Source organism: Photinus pyralis, unplaced genomic scaffold (assembly GCF_008802855.1).
Source record: "Photinus pyralis isolate 1611_PpyrPB1 unplaced genomic scaffold, Ppyr1.3 Ppyr1.4_LG2, whole genome shotgun sequence".
In the NCBI taxonomy this organism is placed as follows: domain Eukaryota; kingdom Metazoa; phylum Arthropoda; class Insecta; order Coleoptera; family Lampyridae; genus Photinus; species Photinus pyralis.
This window is the reverse complement of record NW_022170403.1, coordinates 30,001,167-30,026,505: the sequence shown is the minus strand read 5'-3', so window position 1 is coordinate 30,026,505 and position 25,339 is coordinate 30,001,167. Positions and strand designations below refer to the sequence as shown.

Genomic DNA, 25,339 nt, shown 5'->3' with positions numbered 1-25,339 from the left:
TATGAGCTAAGGGCGAATTTAAATGTACACGTCAAGATACCGTCAAGGTTCCTATTGATTAGATTACTTAAACGCAATAAATATTTAAATAATTTTAACCATTTCTACGTCAATTGAATAAAACCTAATTTATTACTTATTCAAATCATTTTAACGTATCGAGTATCGACTCGACGAAAGACTAATTCAATGTAAATTGACATAGAAGGCATGTTGTACGTGATATTTAATATTGAATTTGAAACAGAAGGTTTCGATACCTTCGAAAAGTTGAATATCGTTAACAGGAGGAGAGATGTCTAACTTCCCCATATCCCATTTAAGACTCGACATAGAGCACTCAAAATTCTGTGTTTACGGTGCAAGATTCGATGTTCTTATTTCAAAACTGAAATTAAATGGAAGATAATCAAGTTTCAGGGTTCAGGATTTCCGATACAAAACGGACAGTTCAAAACTTAGAGTTTAATTATAATGTTTCAAATTTAAAGGTTTAAGGTTCAAAATTTAAGTTTGAGACAGAAGGTACGACTTTAACGGCCAGTTGCAGTTTTTAATCCGGTATTAAAACATTTGATTGGCTTTATATTGCAGTAGGCAGCCAATCAAATGTCAAAATCCTTGTTTAAACTCAGATTAGTCAAATAATGTAGGATTTTGATTATAATTCGCTTTTCTGCAACCGGCCGTCAGTTTCACCATCAAATAATCAAAACAAGATTCATGACTTAAGAATAATATAAAAGATTTGGGATAATACATGAATTTGGAGATTTTCTACCTAGAATTTGGAACAAATCAACTTTCAAGGAATTTTTTATCAAATCCAATTTTGTGGGTTCATAAACCATGAAAATAATTGCATGCAAAACAAACGGCGTCAAAATTGCCGATATCTCTAGGAAATCACAGATCCAAATTTTTTAACCAATTTTATAATAACTGTACCTCGTAAACAGAATGATCTCGTAGCTTACGCTGGTGATACAATTATAAGGTCAGAACGGCCTCCTTACAATGATACGGAGAAAATAAATAAATCCTGAATGTGCAGATTGGATCCTCCGGACGGGAAAGAATCCTCCAACGAAATCAAAAGTTCTCCGGTATAGTTTTTACAACAATTAATCCTTGTTAATCCATTCATGGATTGCATGCATGTAAAAACCGGAAACGTTTGTCATTAACAGACTTTAGAAATGAGTATGAACACTATTTTTATTCACACACGGTGAAAGAGGAGATGTAATGGAAAAAGGGGAAAAGTTTGAATCAGACGTAAAACACCGCGAAGTCTACTATTGAATGAAGCGCAAATAAAACTACGATAGAGCGAGTGGTAAAGAGGACATGATGAAAGATATTATAATGAACAACAACCTTGAAGGAGGGGCGGAGGTGTGTATAATTTGTAAAGGTAAGAGAATAAAGAAAACTAGAAGGAGAATGTGAAAGAGAGCGGTCCATCAAATTTTCTGTGAAATTTCTCTTCTCGTTAAATTACATTTTAAAATCCACAACTTACTTAATATTGCAGCGTAAAATGTAATTGTAGGAGACGCCACACAATCGGGGGCTATAGTCATTTAAATTGTTTTACTACCCTTCCATCTTATTTTTCATTCGGACGAAAAATTACAACGGAAAGGTAGGTACGCAGTTTACGTTCTCAAGGAATTGATCACATATTAAGGACATGGCAAAACATGTAAATTAGGTGTATAGTGGATATTTATGTAAGTTTCTATGAATGATTGAGGAATAAATAAGTAATGTATAGAAGAATTGTGGGAAACGTGAGAAGAATCTGTCGGAGAATAATAATAATAATAAATAAATGACATGTATATGTATGCCATGTGCTGCTCTTCCACCTAACCCGATATAACATATAGAAATTAATATTGATATGGCCACAGATAAAATATAAACATGGAGACTGATACGGCTTTGAAGAAGATCAAACAGAGTCTGGATCCGCTATTTTATATCGACGTTGGGCGTTTGAACTTGATCAGGCTGTACAGACTCCGGCTGGGGCATACTGCCCTCACTCATGGATATTTGTTGGCGGGCGAAGAACGGCCACTATGCGAACAATGTGGTGTTATTTTAACACCACATCATATTATTTCTGTCTGTCCGCAGTACACAGATGTACGTGTGCTCTTTAATATCGACCCTGCATGGGAAAATAACTTTAAAAACAAAGAGCAATGTAAAAATACTCTTGCCTTCATCCAAAGAATTGGTATAGCAAATGATCTATGATATTTTTAAATTGTTGGTTTTGTATGTTAATAAATGTAACTAGATCCGTTTCTGTCCCATCGTACTTATATAGTCATCCTTTTCTGTGTAAAAGTATGTATAAAGGCGAATGGCCCTAGAAGCCGAAGCCTCAGGTGGGGTTTTAGTGGGTGAGAGTCCCACACTACTCCGGACTTTTCCATCCGGAGTGTGCATAATGCATTTCCCCACCTGACAAAAAAAAAAAAAAAAAAAAAAAAAATATAAACATGTAAAAAATTAAAGAAAGAATATCTCCAGTGAACACTAAGGTACATAATTATTTATATACATATAGGTACACGTTTCATACACCCATAATCATATATAGGTATATTATTGGAATTAATGGGACACGAAAACAAGCAAAGATTCAACTGAAGGGAGCAATTAAGTGCATAAAAATTAATTTTTATATAGGAAATGCATTCTCAGCCTTTTTTAAAAATTAACTTGGCTTACGGCCGGTTGCAGAAAAGCGAATTATAATCAAAATCCTACATTATTTGTGAAATCTGAGTTTAAACAAGAATTTTGACATTTGATTGGCTGCCTACTGCAATATAAAGCCAATCAAATGTCTTAATACCGGGATTAAACAATAATCCTGGATTATTTTTTTTGTGCAACTGGCCGTTAATGTTTTAAAATCAGATGGTTATGCAGATGTGCAATTTGGTAACTAAAGGATCTCTTGAAAAATTCATGTTTGTGCGACGGAGGAGTTAATATTCCTCTGTAACGTAAATTCAGATGATGTACATCTGTTCTGAAAGTTATTTTTTTATATAAGTATGCTGGACAAGCATCCTTTATAATTTTGTGATTATCATCAAATAATCTCGAAGGAGTTGTGAAGGGCGCAAAAAATAGGTTAAGGGTACTAGAAAGGGGCATAAAGAAGGGGACGAATGCTAAAGAAAGCGACAGGGGGGGATATGGACAGATAACAATTTAAAGGTGTAAAGAGAAGGGTCCTTGGATAGATCCCTGAGGAACGCCCTTTGACACGAGCAAAGATCAGAAATGTACGAGTAAACAGCTCGCGAAGATGTGAAGCAACTGAAAGATATGTGTATAAGAGAAACGTAAAGCAAGCTTGAAAGAAGGATAAAGAAGGTGTGTAGAATATGTCAAGATGGCGCCAATTAGTTTAAGGGGCCAAGTTAATTTTGAATAATCTACCATCTACGAATTTACAACAACAGTCAGTTTTCGAGTTGTTAGCAGCTCTTCAATGAGATCCACCCAATAACTCGGTCCTATGTGTCTTTTTCTTTTATGGCGCAATTGAGTTCGCTGATTTTCTTTTTGTTAACGACATACACGAACATCGCAGTTTGACATTAATTTTAATGATATCGGGTGGGGTCAAAAAAGATCCCACCTTATTCTTCTCTGCTAAATTATATTGATATGGTTATTAAAATGATAATGTCCCTATTTTACATTGTTTCTTGCACTTATAGGTAATAAATAAAACACTCCCGAATTACTTTTCAAGACCTATGGGGTCCTATTTGTCCGCGGTGATAAGTGTTACAAACTAAATGACAATACCTTTTGTGATATATTGGGATTTGATTGTAAATAGATTTGTAATTTATTGGAAGCTTTTTCATTCTTAAGATATGCGGATGAACGTCCATTGTATCTACTTATGGGACGTATTGAACATACTAATTACCCCTAATTGCGTATACAGGCTGATTCAAATTCGAGGGCCACCATGGGGACCTCGGCTTTACGGTTCAGTAGTAGAGCGTTGGACTGTAAATCCGGAGGTCGGGTGTTCAAACATGGGTTGAGGTGAATTTTTCATCTATGGCAGAGATGGGAATTTCCTTAGATCAGTTTAGAGCATTCTGCCGGCTACTCCGAAGTAGGTTTTCCTGCAGTTTTCCTAATTCCTAAGGTAAATACGGGAGTACTATAGAACAACTTAAAACCTTCTGCAGAAGCACATTTAAAAAGCTTTATGCGGGTCACTCTGTAATTGGGTGCAAGCCTGTTGAGGGCCCAGAACAAGAGAGGGATAATAAATAAATAAATAAATAAATAAATAAATAAATAAATAAATAAATAAATAAATAAATAAATAAATAAATAAATAAATAAATAAATAAATAAAAATAAATAAATAAATAAATAAATAAATAAATAAATGCTTTCGGAGATATCTTGAAAAAAACGAAATTTTGCAAAATCGTTTTTATTTTTTACCCAAGGTATTTAAAAAGGTATTTCAAAACAAATGACACATTATTATGGCCACTTTTTTCTCTCTACAGGGATGCTAGTTTTAAATTTTAAATCTAACGTTTCGTCTTCGGTTAACCATCATTAACTGTTTCTTCTTATGGAAGTCACTTTTCCTTTTTGTGCTATTTGATAAAGCATTTTTTTCTGATTTCAAAAATGTAAACATCACTGATATATTTTTAAATAACTTTGGTAAAAAATAAAATTTAATTTGCAAAATTTCGCTTTTTTCCATATATCTCCGAAAGTAGTTAAAATTTGTTCAGTTTGAAAAGTTGTCAAATATCGAATTTGATGAGATTTGATAAATAAAGACTAGGCAAGGACGTATGGCCCTGGATAAAATATGATACGAGATGTTCTTAAAATATTAACAAACAATTTCCAACACCAATACAATCCAAAATCGCCATTGACAATGATTAAAAAACAATCATACACTGCCGGCACACTGGGATTCGGAAAAGAACGGTTTTTTTACAATTTGGCGTTACGACTTGGTTTTTTTTCTCTGAAATTTTCTTATGGAATGTGTCGTTTTGTTTAATCAGTGGAAAATGTGTAGTTTTGGCTACCCAGAGGTATAATTTGTTTAGAGGGGTGCTATTTTAAATTTTTAAAAAATATGACTTAACGAAAGTCAATCAACGATTTTATTTTCTTGATAACGCACCTAAAAAAAATATGTGATTGTGGAAGAGGTTTTAACCTGCACCTCAGTCCAAAAATTAGCCGCCTGCCCAATGTAGTTTCTCTCAACAAAAATTTTAAAAACTGTCAAATTTTGAAGAAAAAAGATTATAACAGCCAAATCGTTAAAGTTAGGGTTAAGTATATCATCTTACATAAAAAATAAATACGTTTCAAATACTCTCCAAATCAGTAATAAAATATGGGGTGTTCCATTTAAAAAAATGCAAGTGTGATACGCCACTGGCATACAGCACGCTCCTGGTGATCAAAAATATTTTAAACACATGCCGGCGGTAATTGTGTACAATTTTGCTCTAAGACTTTTTTCGGTATTTTTTGCGGTAAAGGAGTTATGATCCGAGGGATCTTAGGTGGTACACCCTGTACTGTAAACGCAGCTAATTCTGAAGAACCTAATAGATCTCAACAAAGTACAGAACTGCCAACAAGAGGAAGATGCTATGAACCTCTAAGACAAATAGTAAACAACTTAATGTTACTAGTGTAAAAAAACAATTCCTATAAGATTTACAAACAGTTTTCGTGGTACATAGGTAGGTATATAAAGCGAGAACTTAATTTACTTGCAAATTTACATTTTCAATGCATACATTTAGGCTTTACACTCTCATTTTGCATAATATAAAGTTATGAGCGGTCGTCAAGGGTATGTCTCAAACTAAAAGCATTGAAATCCCCTCATTCGAACTTTGAAGTTTCTTCCCTGTGAATAGTCTAAATTTAACGTACGTTTCTCACGTCACTTTCTGGATGGATCGCTAGGCAAACCTTGTTGAAAATTTGGTACTCAACGAAATTTACTTTTGGCATGTATGTCAATCATTGCCTTGCGTAAACAAGTTTTGTACATTCACCGCGTATGGGAATTTGCGCAAATGTGTACAGTAACCTACAAAATTAAGCGAACGTTTTTTTGTATTACAGCGGCGAGCTGGTCGGACAAACTAATTGCAAATTTGTTTACCCGCGTGCACGGGTGCAAATACGTTCTCATTTACGTAGAGAAAAATTTAAAATCGATGTTTACGGCACATACGCTGCAGAAGTTGAGCCAATTAAGAACTGACATGTCCTGAATGATAAATTTGTAAAGCTTTGCCTGCACAAACACAAGCGCCGGTACTCTTTTCCGTTTCCAGATTTAGTGAAGCTTTGACTTTTCGAATTGTTGCCTGCACACGCGTCTATATGCAAAGTAACACATCGTCTGCGACAAATTGGAACATCGTGAAACTGTAATGGCAAAGATTGGAAAAATCCCGCTTCGCTAATGTTCCAAATTTCCCTGAACAAATATTCGCAAGTCATAGCAAAAGAGCATATGCTGGTAGTCGTGTATAGAAGAAAATATCTTTGTATCATTTTATTACGCTACATTTTACTAAAAAGCCCCTTCCCCCAAAACCCCAAACTAAACATTTGTTTAGAATGCAATTGACTAACCAAATTTAAGTTTTGCACCCTTGCAGAATATAAGGCAAGAAAATGAAATTGAGTTATTAGACTTGAAAATTGAATCGGCCTCCTTTACGTTTACGTAATCGCGGATTCTTTTATGAATTGTTTTTCTCTTATTACGAGTGATTTTGTGCTATTGGAATGGAATGTTGAATAAATGGTTTGTCATTATAAAACTCCGATAAGCTCAACGCGATAATGGCTATACAGGAATAGACTAGTTACTAAGATGGAAGTTGTACCAAAATTTTTCATCATATCATAAACCAATTTTCTCTTGCACCATTTGCTCATTTTGGGCCACCTTTAATATGGTTTTACCTGCAAAGATTTAGTGCACTAAACACATTTTGTGATTTCATTTCGGGACTAAACTACTTTGATCAATTTTAGGTACCAACTACATAAAAGTGATCACATTTATCGATTAATTATTTTGGTGTGTTTTGTTAATTAGAAATACTTGATTAATATGAAGCTCAAAATATCCACGACTGCCTGAAATTAGCGGGTCCATTCTTCGTGAAGACATCATCCATATCTCCTTCGTGACTCCTTTGTACCTTTTGGCGTCTCTTTAATGTCTTCTTCACCTTTTCACGCATCTGACCTTTACGCCTTCCTTTATAAGTCCCTCGTTAACACCTATTTCGACCTTTCTTTGCTCTGGTACTGGATTTTCTTTTCCATTACGCTTTCTTTTTATACTCCCACATCCGTTCTAGTTTCACTAACTGTGGATTGTTCGGGTGCCTTTTTAGCTTTTTTTTTAAATCGATCAAGATATCGCTAGGTACACTGAACACTGGGATTACAGCATTTAGTCCAGGAAACGCAACTTAAAATAGTATAAAACCTGGAAACCGAAATAGTCGATTTGCATGAAAATTTGGGATTGTTCAACTTACCCTCCACTTCAAAATCTATAATCCCAATGGGCGCTCTACTACCCCTTTTTTGCCGAAATCCATAAAACTACATATTAACGCTTAAGATGAGTAAAATTTGGTTCATATGAGTTGAGTAATGATTTTTAGAGGTTTTGGAACATTATTTCAGAAATTTCAAAAAATCAACCCTTATTGTGGTTTAATAAAAAAAAGTATTTGCCCTCAAAAAGTTAATTCACCGCACGGAAACACCCTGATAGTTTTAACACCCTCGAGGTTTTTAATCGGGAGATACCCGGAGGAAAAAAGCCGTCTTTAAAATCCCAAACGCACCTATGTCGAAGTTAGACAAGAGAACGTAGAAACCAATGAATACAAATAAAGATGTAACTATTACTAAATTACGTCCGTTCAACTGTCAGATATTGGATGTCTAAAAAGAAAATGCACTAAGATAAGGAAGCGTTAGCAAAATGGTGTATCACATACGTGTAAAAGTCCCATTCAGATCCTCAATAACTTCTAATCGAAACAAACTCAATTTTGAAGTCACAACTAAGCGGTGAATCGTCAAAGATAGAACACTTCTATGTAAAAGTCCACCTTAAGGGAATTAACACGCCATTAGGTTTCGACCAAGGTGCAGAAGGAAAAGTTAACGTAGAAGAAGGAATAGAAGTTCCAGAAAAACGCACTGTCATTTCTGTGCGTGATTAAATTTCATCAATAGGTGGAGCCATCGCTTCAAATGTTACGGAGGTTCTTTCGACGTGCAGTAAACCGTACACAAAGCTAAAGTTAAGAAATGGTGTTCCTTTAAATACGGGAGACAACAAAAAAGCAGCCGGTTCGCGACGGTTCGAAAAGAGCGTACGTTTCTTCACGCTAATTTTTTTGAGCGTTGCGTCCTATTTGATTGATTGAAAACGGAGTTCGTCACTTTCTAATTTATATGTATGAAAGAAAGATAACTGGAGTTGTTTAAAAGCTGTGAGAAGCGTAAGGCGTGTTGTCCGTTTTACGAAAAAAAAGCCAAGTTGTGGTCGAAGTAAGCAGCCTTTAGAGAACTTCTGTTGCGGTTCCCTTGTTTGTTATTTTTTTAAAGTAAAAGTTATACCTTTCGAGCAGCCACCGGTAATGTTCTTCATAGTATACAACATGCCAGTTTGTTTTTCACCAAGCTTGTGTGTTACAGAAAAGTCAATTTCGGAAGCAGTCAGCGTTTGTATTGAGTTAAGTGCGCCCGTTTACCGCAAACTTGTTTAAGATCAGATTATTTTTTGATTATTGAAAAAGAGAAACCGTAAGCAATTTTAAGATATTTTTATTTATAATTATCGAATGACTTCCGCGTGCTAGGTAATTTGTTTAAACCAGCTTTGTAAGCTTCTCTTTCTTTTAGGAATTTTGTTTTCTTCATGTATTCCGCATCCTTCCTGAATTCGTCCTTCCTTGAATTTACTTTCCTCCACTATAATCACCTAATTTACCTGTATTTTGATATTAAGAAGTAAACACAAACTGGTCACGTTTTAAAAACGACTTATTTAATTTGATTTGAAATTTGACAATTATTGCACTTGGACCTACAAGACATAATAACTATTATTTGATGTATTTTTTATGTATGTGAAGATAGCCGTTTACCCTCAAATAGTATACCCCAGGTGAGGTATCGTAATTAGCTGCCCCTTGAAAAGAAAGGCCTTTCATTTTTATTATCGGCACTATTTGTTATTGTGCCAAATTGCAAGAACTCGAAGAGTTCTAAGTGGCACTTGCTACTGCAGGTTATTAATTATTTTTTTCATCTTAGTTGCTATAATTTTTTTATTAATTTAAATATTTTGAAGCCTTAAGCTCGTCCTTATGTTTTTAAACCCCAATTTGGGTTTATTTAGTCTTTGTGCTTTTGTGTGTTTTCTCCTGAACAGGTTCTACGTTGCCTGTAAACGTAGTGGCGCAATTTATGGTCAAAAAGTCTGTTATTGTCAGTAAATTAATTGTGTGTTTATTCGAACCCATTGTGCTACCCGGATAGAGTTTTAACGTCAGATTTTTCTTCTCGTGTCCAAGATTTGTGTGAGGTGTTAATGAAAATTTGTGTGGCATTTTCAGAAGTTGATTGAGGCTCCAACATTATTAATTTAAGTCCCACCCACATCCCATGTCCTATAGTAAAATGGGAAGTACGATAGGTAAGCAGTTTTGAGTCTAGGAAGTCATGTAAGATGTTGGATTCCTAATTTAGGAGGCATCTGCAAACTTTAATTAAAAATGCAATCCTTTGCATTAAACATGAGCTTTACGTCACTAGTTTGTGAACCAATTTCAAACTATTTCAAATTGTTACCATCTCTTTCTGGGTTATGTGTTGACATTTGCTAGAGAATAAAGAACACATTTGAAACTGGTTCACAAATTAGTGAAGAAACGACTGTATGTGTGAATATTGAAGCAATATGATGACATGTCATTAAGGAGAAATTCACTTACTTAGCTTCCTTACATAATAAGAACGCCTTTCTGGAAATTTGTTTTAATTTTTTGTTTTTTTGTTGCAATTGCATTATTTGTGCATAAAATGTTCTAGATTTTTGTTAGCAAGATCTAAGATGAAGCAAGAGAAGTAGAAGAAAGTGGACTGCACATAATGACCAATAATCTAGTAGCAAAGGTCGTTAAAAGAAGGACTACTCAACGCTACGGGCGAGGTCCATTTGCAGCAAATACAGAATAGAGTCCTACACGAAGAAGGAGAGAAATGAAGATTATTGTTCAAATTTTCTTTGTTTTTGATTTACAAAAAAAACTCCACGCTGTATTCGACACTCGTGTCATTGGTAGATAACGCATTCTACGTATATAATCTGAGACAGGTACTTTTAATAAAAACAAGTAGATATGTAATAAGATAAACAGTATTAAACGATAATACGAAAAGCTACTCAATGATCTTTATCACTTATTTTAACTACTATACACTTGAACTTGAACTATTAGATAGATATGAAATTAAAGTCCATGGGTACCTCATTTGAATCATCCAACTAAATTATATTGCACCTACTAAAATCTCAAAGAAATAAAAGTAGCGGACCGCGTATACGTCACCATCAGATAATTTGGTCAGTGCTTTTTTTGCAAACCAAGAAATCTGGTTCATGCGGTTTGTGGGTTAATTTCCTGGTTTTTCTAGGGACATCAGCTCTTGAACATTAGGTTTATTTCTATCCATGAATTTAGATTGTTTTTTTACTAAAGAAGTTAGGTTTTTTGTTGATTTATTTTTTCTGGGTGATAATTTTAAAATCGCAAAGGTGAAGAAGAAAAGTTTATACCATGAAGGGCAATTTGACACATCTGTTAATTGACATGGATAGCTCTTTGGAAACGAAGCATGCGAGCAGCTTTCGGCACTCTTTTTAAAACAAGAACATTTGATGAAGATTTGAGGAAGAAGAATTTCCATCATACACTTGATCGATTGTAGGGTGTATTCTATTGAGGTGAATTTTAAATCCAATTTTACTTTTGAATTGCCTTTGTAAAAATTCGTGGATCTAATGGATACTGCATTGAAAAATGAGGGTATTTGTTGAAAATGAATATTTTCGTATTTAACATACGACTGACACGCCATTTCTTAAGAAAAAGACATTTTACTCTAAATAGTCTAAATTACTATTGTCTAAAACAGCCAGCAGTCTTAATAGTATATTAAGATACAAGTGTATAATCAAGTCTTTAAAGCACGGGCAACGAGTTTAAGGGCACGACGCAAAGCGGAGTGCCTTTAACGTTGCAAGTGCTTTAAAGATCAATTATACACGTGTATCTTATAGTATTTTTTAGCTTCCTAGCATGTGCTAGGTAGCTATTGCGATAGCTGTTTTTTGAACATTTCAAAATTTCATCAAATGTCGACGTTTTAGACCATTTTAAGCAACTTTTAAAGAATAAAATTTTTTTCCGTCTGTATGTACGTACGTACGTACGTACGTACGTACGTACGTTTGTTGGCAATTTTCTGAGAAAACGGCTCGACGGATTTTGTTGAAATTTTGTATATATGTTTTAGGCATACCGAACAGAAAAATAACGGGCCGGATTTTTGAAAAAAAATTTTGGAGCGCCGTAACGGCATCGAACTTTTTTTTTCAAATAGCAACCTAAAATTTTTATTCTATTATTTGGAAGACTTTATTTTCCTGTGTACAACCTACAAAAAATTGGGTCGGGTTATATTATCAAAAAACGGAGAAAAAAACTGTCACAAGTCAAAAAATTGTGTTGCATATGTGCAAAACGCAACGATCTTGTTTCTGAAGCAATTTAAACGAAATTTCTATGGTAAGTCCCTTTAATAAAAGCAAACAAAATTCATGCGCAAAAATCGTGTTGCGCATGCGCAGAAATGCAATTTTCTTATTTATGGAACAATTAAAACGAAATTTGGATGGTAGATCCTCCTAATAAAAGAAAACAAAATGCATGCGCAAAAAATCGAGTTGCGCATGTGCAACATCCAACTTTCTTATTTATGGAGCAATTTTAACGAAAATTGGATGGTAGGTCCCTCTAATAAAAGCAAACAAATTGCATGCGCAAAAATCGTGTTGCGCATGCGCAGAAATGCAACTTTCTTATTTATGGAGCAATTTTAACGAAATTTGGATGGTAGGTCCCTCTAATAAAAGCAAACAAAATGCATGCGTAAAAAAACATATGTTGGCAATTTTTGGTTTCAGCTAGGAAGCTATTCTGTCAAGAATTTGACACCTGGTTTATTATACCTGCAGTATAATTTAAAAATAGGAAATACAATGAAGTCATATTGACCTTATACTCGAATACATGTCTAATTAAGTGGGCTGGGTGTTCGTAATTTCACGATTGCCATGGAAATGTCACTTGACGTTTGCTTATAAAAATCATCGTCTTTGTGAATTAAACGATTTCCGTTGAAAAAGATAATACACCGTCCATTAAATCGATTGTTGTAAAATCTAAACAAACGTTGGTAGGTGTAAAATCCAACTCCAGCAAAGCCTATTATAAAGAATATGAAAAGTTTTTTCCATGGATGAATAGGAAGTTACTTACGAATACATCTTAAATGCATCCATAATGCTAGCATATATGAAGGAAATGTCAAAGGTATTTAAATCTTCTATATTTTGGTGCATTCATTCAAAACTTTAAAGCAATGCTGCGATTAAAAAGTGGAACAGCTTTGGAAGCATACACTAAATTACGCGCGTTTGTGAAAGCTTCAACCAAAGGATAGGTACAAAAGCCAAAGAAATGTTCAGCATTTACAGAAAGCGACCTAAGAGGATTTTTTATTTCATCCAGATGACAGTTTCAAAAGTCATACTTGAAGTATCGTTACTTAGCAACTTTAAAGCACGTGTGTTTTAAAACGCATTTGAGTGTTTAAAACGGAGATTGTGATTCAGGTATAATAAAAAATATAATTTCCATACTTCGAACGTCGATGCTGGCATAGGTGGTTTTATCACAAATAAAAAAGAATCAAAAATCGGTCTCTTTTGGTCAAATGTAATTAAACACATTGTAGTAAAGCACCTTTTGCCAATAAGGGCCAGTAACAAACAAACTCGTAATTTATGTTTAATTATTGTTTGGCCTAGACATTGGCTTGGCATACCCACAGCAATCTTTAATCCAAGTCAACGTATTCCTAATGCGTCCACCTTAATTTAAGTGCACTTCGGGAGATAAATAGATGCTGAAAGAGGCAAAAAAATCTGGCACTCGCTGGTCAGACACAAATGTTGGCTAATGAATAAAGGTTACCTTATAGATCGTGTACAGTTAGTTCCCCATTCTCAGTGTAATTTAGTGTTATTTATTCATTTTGGATTATGTGCAAGGTGCAACAAATTTTGAGTTTCCAACTTATCAAACAAGGTATACCTATGTGAGTGTAATATTGATTGCTTTGGTTGTAACTCCCTCGTCAGTGTCAGGGCTTTCGTTAATTTTAATCCCAATTTTCCGCTCCTCATCTATTTTTAAGGCACGTTGCCAAAATTTTGTACGCTACGTTAGCAGAGCTATCCTGCTCTGGTTCTTCCACTCCGTTTTCGTACTTAGCTGATCCCGTATGATCACATTATGTTATTTCCCCGGTATCTGCTTAAACCGGGCATTAACGTCAGCCATAAAAAGCTAGGAAAACGCATGTGGGGTCGTCCTCCCTCACACCTCACAAATACCTCGAAAACTCGATGCCATCATATATTATTTTTTGAGTGCAGTAACAGTTCAGAATTACGGATTAGGCTTCTTTTAGCACTAAGCTCCTTGAGTAATTATTTTATGTTTCATATAACCTTTGAATATTTCCAATTGTTTACGATTCAGCGAGAAAAACTGTGTCCAGTCACAACCCTTAATTATTTGGCATACACATTTATATTAGAAGGTAATCTAAGATGAATGTGGATTAAGAAAGTATCTCCTCCGAATAAGGAATTCCGTAAACAACTGGGGGAAATGCGGAAAATACTATTATTATTATTATTATTACTATAATGGAAGAACGTATTACTTGAAATAGCATTACGGTAAATTGAGAACTAAGAATTATTATTCAGTACCATTAGCGTTCCCTTTCCTACGAAATTTCCTTTCAAGGGTTTTAGTCCTTCATTTCTCCCATCATCGAACGAACTACAATCTGAATTGAAGGGCTGCAAAAACCCCTCCGGATCAATGTACTTGTTACTAGCTTCTCGAATGAAAACATGATTACAGAGTAATTATTAACAAATAATATTCAGATAAGCCAAAAATTTAACGTAATCCAAAGGTAGGCTTATTATCATGATACTTACGCCTTATCGAAGGATTTAGTCGATCATTGTACACCTGAATTATTTTGTCAAGTTTTAATCAACATTTAAATTATTGATATGGATGGTCGCAAATGTTTATACAAAACAACAGTACTCGTGATCGCCTTTCCGCGGTTGCGCAAATATTTGTGTCTGTATTGTGATATTCATGTTACATTTACGTGTAAGGTATGTAAACGTGCACTGCTTTTGCATTTGTAAAAAAATAAGCCTTAGGACTTGTCGATGCGTAAGTACGCACGATTACTATCAGCAAATAATGGATATATCATCTTCGAAATCGGAGAGGAAATTTGGTATTGGACGCACAAATTAGCGCACAAAACAGGCGTTAAACTATTTACAATACAGCTTTCAAACCCTGTTTCAAACTATTCCCTGAATGAAGAATGTTACACTAATTTTACAATCTAGAAATGCATCTGGTTTTCTAATAACTCGACCAGCTTTCGTTAATACCTGCGTTAGGACGGTAGCTGACTTTGAAGAACCAGAAATTTCTCACGGAGCTTTATTCAATTAACTGAGTCGTATAAGTAACGAAAGCCGGCTAATTTACAGCGTGTAATTCAAAACCATATCCCGAAAATGATTTTAAACAATTAACCCATTGATAAATGTGCGAAGATGACGAACGCTCATTTTTATTACACTCGTCAAAATAAAAACTTGAAACTACCATGAACATTATTTAAATTAAATTAAATTAAAGGCTCCCGTTACAATATTTATCAGACTTCATTTTTAGATATATACTTAGTTATTATATTATTTATTAACATGTTCAGAACATTGGTGCAAATTTAGACAACGCCGCCGACGCGGTAGACTGCCGTTTTGTTTACTTATAGTATCAAAATAATAATGGCAGACTCTCAGCTTTACAGAAATGAGTGCATAAAAAATGTCGCTGCCTCCTGGACTACATTAGCATCGAATAAGGAATTTCTTATTATTAGTGAGAGCAGCATAATATTGGATTGTCTGCAAAGACAATTATTAATTAGCCAGCAGTTTAATTGGACTAAGAGGGTCTACGAGTACCTTATTTACTGTACAGTGTATTCCAATTAAACTCGGCGTTATTGTGACCTTTTCCCCACGAAGTCTATTAAATTAGTAAATATAACTACAAACACAACAAAATAACAATTTTGTGAAAAGTAATCAAATCATTTTTACTCGCTGAAAGCCGTTCTATCGCGGCAAAATTAAAGAAAGTAAAGCAGTAGAAAATAAGTGCTTAATTACAACCCAAAAGTTCCCGCAAGTGTAAACGTTTACCAAGAAAGAGAATTATTCAGTTTCTAATAAAGTACTGAATAAACCGCTTGTCAACAATTAATTCCGATACAACGTGAAGCAATAATTGAGTTATTAAGTTATTAATTACAATTTCCATAATGGATTATGTATAGATATCGATTCCCTCTTGTCAGTACTTCGTTAATTCTGAAATTAAAAAGTGGGGACCCTTTTATAAACAGTCAATTTACATAAACCGGGATCATTGTAAAATGGCTTCTAGTTTAATGATCACAGTTACTGATAACATAATAATGCTTAAGCATCTTTAAAATTCGTATCACGTATTTTAAACTTTTTGGACTAAGATGAGTCTTTGTGGCGTTCTAAGGGTTAACAATGTCTGAGAAGCATAAAGAGGTTAGAAAGAGATGGGGAATCCTCGCATTTAAAGGCACATTAAGTAATTTTCCTTCGTGTATAGGTCTATTTGTCTATCCCCTTTTGCAGGACGTAGAGTGCTTTCCAAAAGTTGTAGTGAACAAATCGTCCTCTGCAGTCGGTGTGAATGCCACAACTATTTCAAGTGTATTTACTACGTAATTTCAGTAACTGTTTCGAATATACAGCGATATTTATTATGAAGTAGACATAGGGATTTACGTGTATTGTTTTTTCCCTATGTCTACTTTTAAAACTCAAAATCGCTTCTGAAGGGCGCCCAATTTTATGCAACCTAAACAACTTATGAGCACGCATTTAGCGTATTCTGGATTTTGCATTCCAAACGCTTAATGCAAACTGTGTGATGGTTTTAAAATTTCACTGTTTCAGCAAAAGTTTAGCGCACCTTACACAGGAAAGAATTCAATACATTTTTCTTTCACTGATAATCTCATTAATAACCAAAACTTCGTAATCGAAATTTGGAAAAGTACCAACTAAACGGAAATTTAACACCCCAGCATATTTTGAGAGATTATGCCATATTAAATTGTCTTTGAAACAAATCTTTTGACTCGCATTGTGAAAAATATTAACTATCATGTAAGATTATCTCAAAATGAATACATTTATTATGATTAAACAGTGAGTAAAAAATAAACTCTTACAGTCCGTCCAATGGGGACGAAAACCTAACTCTACCTGAAGTAAAATATTCCTGCTGGTCAGATAATTAAAGTTGTTTGTAGTAAACAATAATTTTAAATAATTAAAAACCCGTCCCTTAAATACGCACGAAAAAATACGCGATTCTAGTTTAATTTAATGCACCAGAAATTCGCACCAAACGGAAATAATAAAGATTAAGTCAGTACCTTGTATTCATTGAAGTTCGTTGCTACGATATCATGCCGCCGCATCGACAGCGTATCAACCGCCGCGTCGCATGCAGATCTGCGTCTTGGTGTAGTATCTCGTACCGTTCCTAAAAAGATTGCAGTTAGGTCAAATGGCTAGTTTTGTGTGTTCATTAAAATTCCCCTGAGTTTTGTGGGTCCAATTTGAAGTAATCCAAAAAAAGTGAAAACCGTCGATTTACAAAATGTTAAGGATTCAGGTTAGCTTGTCGTCAGAGCTGAAGCCAATTGACTAAGATATAACGAGCTTATTCCAATTTACATTATCATTTGCAAGATAATAAATCTTAGGTGAGCCTTTTATATGTGGTTTATTCTATGTAAGTACGGTATAATGCTGAGGATTATTTCCCATGGTATGGTTATACGGAACCAGTACTCCATACTATGTATTCGACCACTTGAAGTAATTTTTAAACCGCATTATATGTTCCCCTACTAATCATGACTTTATTTGATGAACATACTTTAATTTTACTTTAACGCTCCTCATTAAATGTACAGATAACGGACTGACAGAAAGTCCAAAATGGGATGGCCCGTTATTATCTTCGGTATTTTTTCAGCCTAAATAATGCCCCCCCATATAAAACAAACAAAATCCGATGGCTGATCGCACAAGCCGATAATAAAATTGTAATTGAATTTAAGTCACCATCCTGCAAGATTTAAAATATAAAATGCTACACATGTGGAGAAATTCCACTCTGGTGAACTACGTGTACAAAATCTACAATATATTCTAAATTGTATAAACACCCTGTACTATCCTCTCACACCTAATAAATAAACTGAGCCAACGAGCGACAAGGTCACATCCGGTTAACGAGTATTGACCAAAATTAAATCAGTTACTCTCTCTACTATTACTGAAAACAGAACTAAAAAATTCGAAAGCGTTCGCGAGTTATCATGTACACAGATGGACGAGCGAAGCGACAGAACACCCTATTTACTTAATGGAACAATTACAAAGAAAAATAAAGGAAAAATTAACCTAGTCTCGTAAAAGAAAGTAGTTGCGTCTTTCACCTTTTTATGAAGTGAATTTATAATGATAATTGGCCAATTCAAAACTGCCAGACATGTAACATCACAAATTTAAACAAAGGTTTTCATAGTTCCGAAAGTGTCATGATAATACATTACATTATACACATCAAATAAGTTATTCTAATCACAGACCCTATCTAGATTAAATTTATGAGATCAGTTCCCTTAGTAATTTATGGCAAAGGAAAATGGTTTTTACACATCTCGTGCCCTAACAAGCAAACGTTCAAAATAAAACTTTTTGTCAAAAAAGCGTAAAATGCGAAAACTGGAATCGACTAAACAAACAATATAAAATGCGAGGGGTAATTCTCAAGGGAAATTTGTGTACACTAATGAGTAAATCATAAATAAGTTATCCTAGGAAATCGGTAGGAAACCAAAGCGGTGCATGATTACTCTATTAGTAATTTAGACACTTGAATGAAACTGTAACGGTGGATGTTGTACTAAAAAATCCACCATATTCGAGATTGGTTTTAATGACACTCGATTTCCACGTTATTTCTTACGTTATATGTACTATATAGTTTCTTTTTCATTAAATACCGTAGAAAATAAGGGAAGATGTTTCATATTTTGTAACTTTCTGCAATATACTGTCCAAGTTGGTTGGAATACACTGTATACCTGTTCCATTTTAACCTCAAGATTTCGTAAACAGATTGTAATATTATAGTCCAAGATCCCAGGGCATTTTTATCTATGATACTTTGAAATTTGGAAAATTTACTATTTTTGTGTGAACACTCTGTATTACTAAATCCAATTGTCTTATTACCAAAGTGTTTCCTTTTATTCAGATTAACATTATTGATCAAATGCATTTCTTAATTATTCGGAAAAAATAAATAATTTGACAAAAAACCAAAGAGTGAATAGGTTTCCATGCATAGGTTAAAAAATGACATCGAAACAACTAAAAATATACAGGGTGTCTCCATTTAAACAAATCAGTGTCTATTGACACCGTAAAAATGGGACACTCTGTACATTAAAAAATAATTTCTGTAGATGCGCAACCATCTAAGGTTTTTTGATATTTTTTATTAGGTATGAGCTAGGAAGGACCCACGCACTGTTGCAGGACCCTCTAAATTGGTATTTCAGGCTTTTGCCCTTGTTAAAATGAATACCATTAGGAAAACATCCCATTCGCAATAACTTGTAATGTATATGTAATGAAATGAGATCGAATAATGTATGCTAATGGCACGTACGTACGTACCTCTTGCCCGCATAATGTACCTAGTTTAATTAATTTGCCTTGAAATGCGATTATTCCTCATTTCTCTCTTAGGTATACGCTTCGCAGACATTGTAAACCCTTCAATGTCGCAAAAGACTATCTAAATTCAAAAGTTTTAAAATACGTGACAGAAATTTGAAAGAAGCGAAAATATTACGTTATCAGTATCTGTGATCGGTAAACTGGAAGCGATTTTACGATAATCCCGGTTCATGTAAATTGGCACTTTAGAAAAGGGGGTCCCACTATTTCAATTACTGAATTAATAGGGTAGTGACAAGAGGGAATCGATATTTATACTTTACATTATCCATTAATGAAAATGTATTTAATAACGTTATAATTTGATTATTACTTCCGGGTTTGATGGAATTAATTTTATGTAAGCCTTTTATAATTTACAAGCGGTCTGTTCAAGAAAAGTGTCTTACATCCGAAGTTTTAATAAAAACATTGTTCCTAAATGAGTATAATTCGGGAATCTACGAATAGCTATTATCTTTATAATTGATGTCGTAGTTTTAAGACACAACACTAATGCTAAATTAAAACTAGGATCATGTTAAATGTTAAATGTACAAAAATGGCCCTGGAGTTAGGCCTAAAGAAAATCAAGAAACAAAATTTACCCCCTATCTCAAGTTTACTACGTATGGCAAAACATAGACGGTTTTGATTTCATGGATATTTCTTTTGTCAAATGTCGCTCAAAATGTGTTCCTTTTAATTTTGAGTTTATTTTGATTTTTTAAACATTTTTGAAATCAGGATTTCTGTCTTTTTGGTGACCTCATTTTCATCATCTAAAAGAACAGAAAAAGTTCCCTAAAGAAAATCTTAAGTTTTTTAATATCTCCCCAAATAACGATTTTCAACTAAAAATCAGAAATGAAAATTATGTGATTTTTCGCCGTATTTAGGGAGAATGTAAATTTTGATTTTTGATTTTATTTAGGCATACGTTGAGGATCATTTTTGTCCATTTAATCAATTCCCTATCTATGCTAATAAGCAAGATCTCTGTACCGTACCAAATTTGATACAACCTGTATATGTGTACGTCCTTTCAGAATGTCCTCACTTGGCTCTAAACGCCTAACATTTTTTAATGCGATTTTAAGGGTAGTCTTTCCGGATACTTAGCTATAGTTTTCACTAATCTTCCAATTGAATATTTACAGCGTAACTTTTGCAAGAACCTTAAACACGAGCCCTTATAAAAGTGACCCTTAGTTAAGAAAAAGTTATTTAGCGTCGTGAAAAAGGTTCCAAATAAATTTGATCCACCGTGTAATATGGGGCACTGTTTTTTTTTCAATATAAAATTAAAATTTCCTGGCTGCCTAATGGTTTTTGATCTACCGGTGAAATTTCATAAGGCTCGCAGTCAGTAAAGGTTGTCTTGCACTTCATACGTCCAGGATTGTCAGTAGAAGGATCTTTAAATTTCTGCTAACCATTCTTGCCTGTTATGAGGCAAAAAGTTGTCCACTGTATGCTCAAAATGGGGTTGGATAATTAATGGAAGCGACAAAATTCTCTCAACAATACCCCATGTATTAAAAATGTTTTGAACTTCTTGTTATTGTAAAATGAGGTTTGCTTTTCTCTTGTAATTATCTCAATTCTCAATACTCAGAAAAAGGGTTGAATGCATTCAATTCAACGAGAAAGTATTAATAACAAAACAGGCTTCCCCAGAAAACAACGGAGCTATAATCGTTAAAGGGTTCTCAAACAAAGGTAGTCATTACGATTCGATTGTATCGAAAACAGTAGGTAATCAAACGTTATATCAAGGAGTCGTCGAAAATAAGAAAAGTTTACCTTTTGAACTACAGGTCGCAGCGGCCTGGTTGAGCTCAAGAAGGGCGCGTTCTGACAATCTGTAACAGACAACACACAAAAATAAATAAGACGGGTAGGGAATAGCGCGGCATATAAAATATTGCTTATAAGAAAGGTAAACCACTCCAAAAATAAATGGTAAAGAAAAAACAATAATGCTTTGTTTACATGCAGTGATTTTTGTGTTGGCTCGCTCGACTGACTAGTACTGACTAGTAAAAGGTAATGGCGTACCGAAGAAAAATTTGCATATAACTAATGCGAAAGTAGAACTTCAGAAATACAACTGCGCGCAAGATAAAATTAAGTAGGGATAGAATTAGAAATACCATCTGCACGACCCCCGTCGGCGAAACAAAGAACTTAGGTAATAAGAAGTCTTGGAACAAATTTACTACAGGAACAACTTACATCTAAACTAGTGGATTTTAAAGAAAACACCTAGATGGCGTAAGAATTAAAATTTACATTATACTTAGTAGGAATTTAAATAAAAATATCAATCGGTTAATCGGTAAGGAAATAACGTTACAAGAAGAGGTATCTTTCAGTATTTCTCTTTTTGCATTTGCAAGAATCCTGAATTACCAATCATAAGCATATAACGAAGCAATCCTTAATCAAGGGCTCACTTTGTTACTGCAAATATTTGTGTTTATTACCTGTTGGTACAAATATAGAAACGAGAAACCACACGTCTACATACACTACGACTTATAATGTCATTTTTTATTGGAAGCAGTGTTTCATTTCGCATCGTTCAAAAGGGATAAATGCAGCCTTTGATTGCTTCACTTTAGAAATTAAAATCAGACCATCTACATATTTATGAATCCCTAAGACAAAAAAGCGCTATCGTAATGGAATTGGAAAGAAAGTTATTGGCTTCCGATTAATGAACCATAAAGCTATACAGGAAAGCAATCAAAAGATATTTATTCCAAACGATTACGTTTGAGAAAGCTTATCTTCTAATGCATTAAAGATACTAATACATTTCAGAGGTTTAGTAAAATGCTTCGTTGTCAACACCTTAGTGGAATTAACAATAATAATTTATTTTACTCTGCCCTTTAAGGTTAGGTGTAGGTATAATCAAGGGAAATAGCGCAACTGTCATTATGCGGATTTTCTGATATACAATTTTGTAATTTTTATCAATACTTGCAAGAAGTCTCATTTAATATCCATTATGGCAAACAAGGCAGTAATTTGCTGTTGCTTGACATTTGAAAAATTGCCCTTTACATTTTGTAGCTTGTATGGATATGATGAACGAAAAATTTAGAAAAAAATCAATTTCGCATTGATTAAGTGAACATTTTTAAATGGAATGTCCTCGATTAAGACACAAATAGAAGAGCAATCCAATTTTCTTTAAAATAAGATAAATAGGGGTTGGAAATATATTTTAATTGTAATAAAAACATTGGGGAGTTAGTACCAATTCAGAGTATAAGGGGAAAGTGTGGTTTTTTAAAGAAAATTGCGACGAACCATTTACAGAAACTGCCTTCCTGCAGTGGCAAAATAACGGTTAATAAATAATGTATCACATATTATTTCTTTGATTGATCGGCTTACCACCCTATATTCATCTACGCAGAAACGCATCCCCTAATCGTTGACAACTTAAGTATTCTTTGATTTGATATATTTAATGGGATCACCAGTAACCCACTATAAATGAAAATGAAAATTCTACTCCTACTTCATTTATATATTTTTTAATCTGATTTTTCTTTATTGAGGAGTTTTTGTGTAACACGTCTAATATTGGTATTTCTTCGTCTAATCATGGTAAGGTCGACGTGGCGCCCTACATACTAGAGCATAATAATGCATCCCATAGTCGTTTTTAAATACACACTATTTAATAAAAATCTTCTCGCTGTTAGTTATTCACAGCAAAGGGGGTGCATCTGGGGGGACAATGGAAAGTATCAAACTAAATTCCGGTATGAGTGCTTCGTTACACCATTTTGTTTGTGCTCTTTTTTTGTTTTTTTTTACTTAAAATTAAATTTAATTAATAACTACAATTATGTGCTATTTTATTTATGTTACCTTTTTTTTTGTTTTTGATTAAGATTAAGTTTAATTAGTGTTGTTTTTCCATTTTAGAATTGTTTGTAATTGCGTAATTTTGTTTGTTTAATTTTATCTCTCTTTAAGTTGTTTATTTAGATTTGTGTAAAATTGCGTGTTAAAATGTAGAAACACATGGTCAAATTTGGGTAATTTACAAAAGTTTTATTTAAATTTTTGCGATAAGAAATTTTGATATCAGGCGAAAGATAATTAATTTCAACGAAAATGCAGATAAAATAATGCACGTTTGTTACGCGTCTCGTTAGAATGAAGAGGGGACTTCAAGCCCGTTCTTTCGCAGATGACGTTATCTAATCTAATTGTAATAGGCGCATTTTTGATAAATACCGGAAGAAGGAGATTATTCTATAATGGAAGTAGTGTTCCCTTAAATTCTACAGACAACGAAAAAAAGCTACCTGGTTCGCGACGGTTGGAAAAGGGTGTACGTGTCTTTACGCTATTATTTTATTCGGGTAGTTCATCCTATTTGATTAATTGAAGTCGTATAGTTTGTTGTTGTAATAATAATTCTGTACAAAAGAAAGTTGTTTAACGGTTGTAAGAAATGCTTTACGGTAAAAGTAAAGTTGAATTTACCTCTCACTACACCGTGAGGTCACTCGAGTTGGATTTTGAGATTTCACCCGATCTTTAAGTTTCAAGGTTCCAGAAGTCCAAAAAATAAATAATATATGTGCAGAAACTACCCCACCGGTTTGGTTGAAATTTGAAACAGATATTTTCTTAAATGGTCTCCAGAGTTGACAAGCTTTTTGAGGCTATTCGAAAATGGCAAATGCCTTTTTGGCAATACAATCGATATTTAGTGAAATACGTATAACTTTGTTAGGAACAGACCGATTTGGCTGAAATTTTGTACCAATCTTGCTAATGATCCTAAAAAGTGGGCTATAAAACTTATTTATTTAATAAGGTATGAGCAACAAAACTTTGATTGAGAGAAGGCCGTGGAAATTTTAGGTCTCGTCTAATATTAATTAGAAGGCTCGCGTTAAGAAGTTATCAGTGAGTTAATTGCCATTTTGGTTGCCATTTTTTATTGTGTTTAAAGAGTCTACAGGCTATCCTATATAGATGAAAATAAAAATTCTACTCCTAATTGTTCGCAAATTACGTAACATTGTTTCTTCTTTATTTAGCAGCTATCCACTGCAAGTGGTGAGTTTTCTGAATCGCGTCAAGTGTTTTTATTTCTTTATTTGATTATGGTATACGTACTCTTTCTTAGCAATTATCCACAACAAGGGGTAAAAATTTTGCAACGCTTGATTTGTTATGCGTAAGAAGTCTACTAGCACCCCTATACAATTGAAAATAAAAATTCTAATAATGAATATATTCTTAATAGGTAACATTAGGGATCATGTTAAATAAAGAATAGGTCCATTTTCACGGGGAACGGTGGAAGTTTCAAGCACGTTTCTCCGAGGGTGAGTGTACCTTTGTGGCGAGTTTTATTAAGGGCGAATATAATGGGGTTACCTCGAAGGCGAATATTACCGGGGCGAGTTTTCGAAAGTGAATTAGTTTTTCAAGGCGAACTTTCCTTTGCTTGCCTATAACTAAAACAGATCCATTCAATCGTAAATCACGATTTCGACCTCTACCCGAAATTTGCTTTGCTCTTAAGGGGCACAGTTGATTCATTTTTCATGTAAAATTTCAAATAACAAATTATTTCAGAGGTTGATTTTTCGGAACCGTTATTTTGGAAGCGTGAACACAGGTGGCCATTGAATATTTCATGAACACAAGCAATATACATTTTCATCGTTCATTCGTTGTTGTTTTCTTAACTCGCGTAACAAAATATCCCATTATAAATACATGGTATGGTATGGATTTTACAAAATCTGCACCTCTGAGGATTTCTGGTGGAAAATTCATAATTTAATATAATTTGAAGCCTCCAATTCCGCAATTGTCATACCTATTTAGAATTTTTAACGTCTCTACAGTGCTGTCCAT

At 34.0% G+C, this 25,339-nt stretch overlaps 1 protein-coding gene across 9 annotated transcripts in view; it reads left to right on the top strand.

The window, feature by feature from the left end:
* The window catches only part of LOC116163443 (glutamate-gated chloride channel), a 167,006-nt gene that overhangs the window by 85,547 nt on the left and 56,120 nt on the right, over positions 1-25,339 (top strand). The window contains exon 1 of one of the 9 annotated variants that reach the window (XM_031477352.1): positions 13,459-13,550. The exons of the other annotated variants lie outside the window; for them this stretch is intronic. The gene's annotated coding sequence lies outside the window, so the exon portion shown is untranslated. Of the gene's footprint in view, positions 1-13,458; positions 13,551-25,339 lie in introns of those variants that run through there. 9 annotated transcript variants of the gene reach the window in all.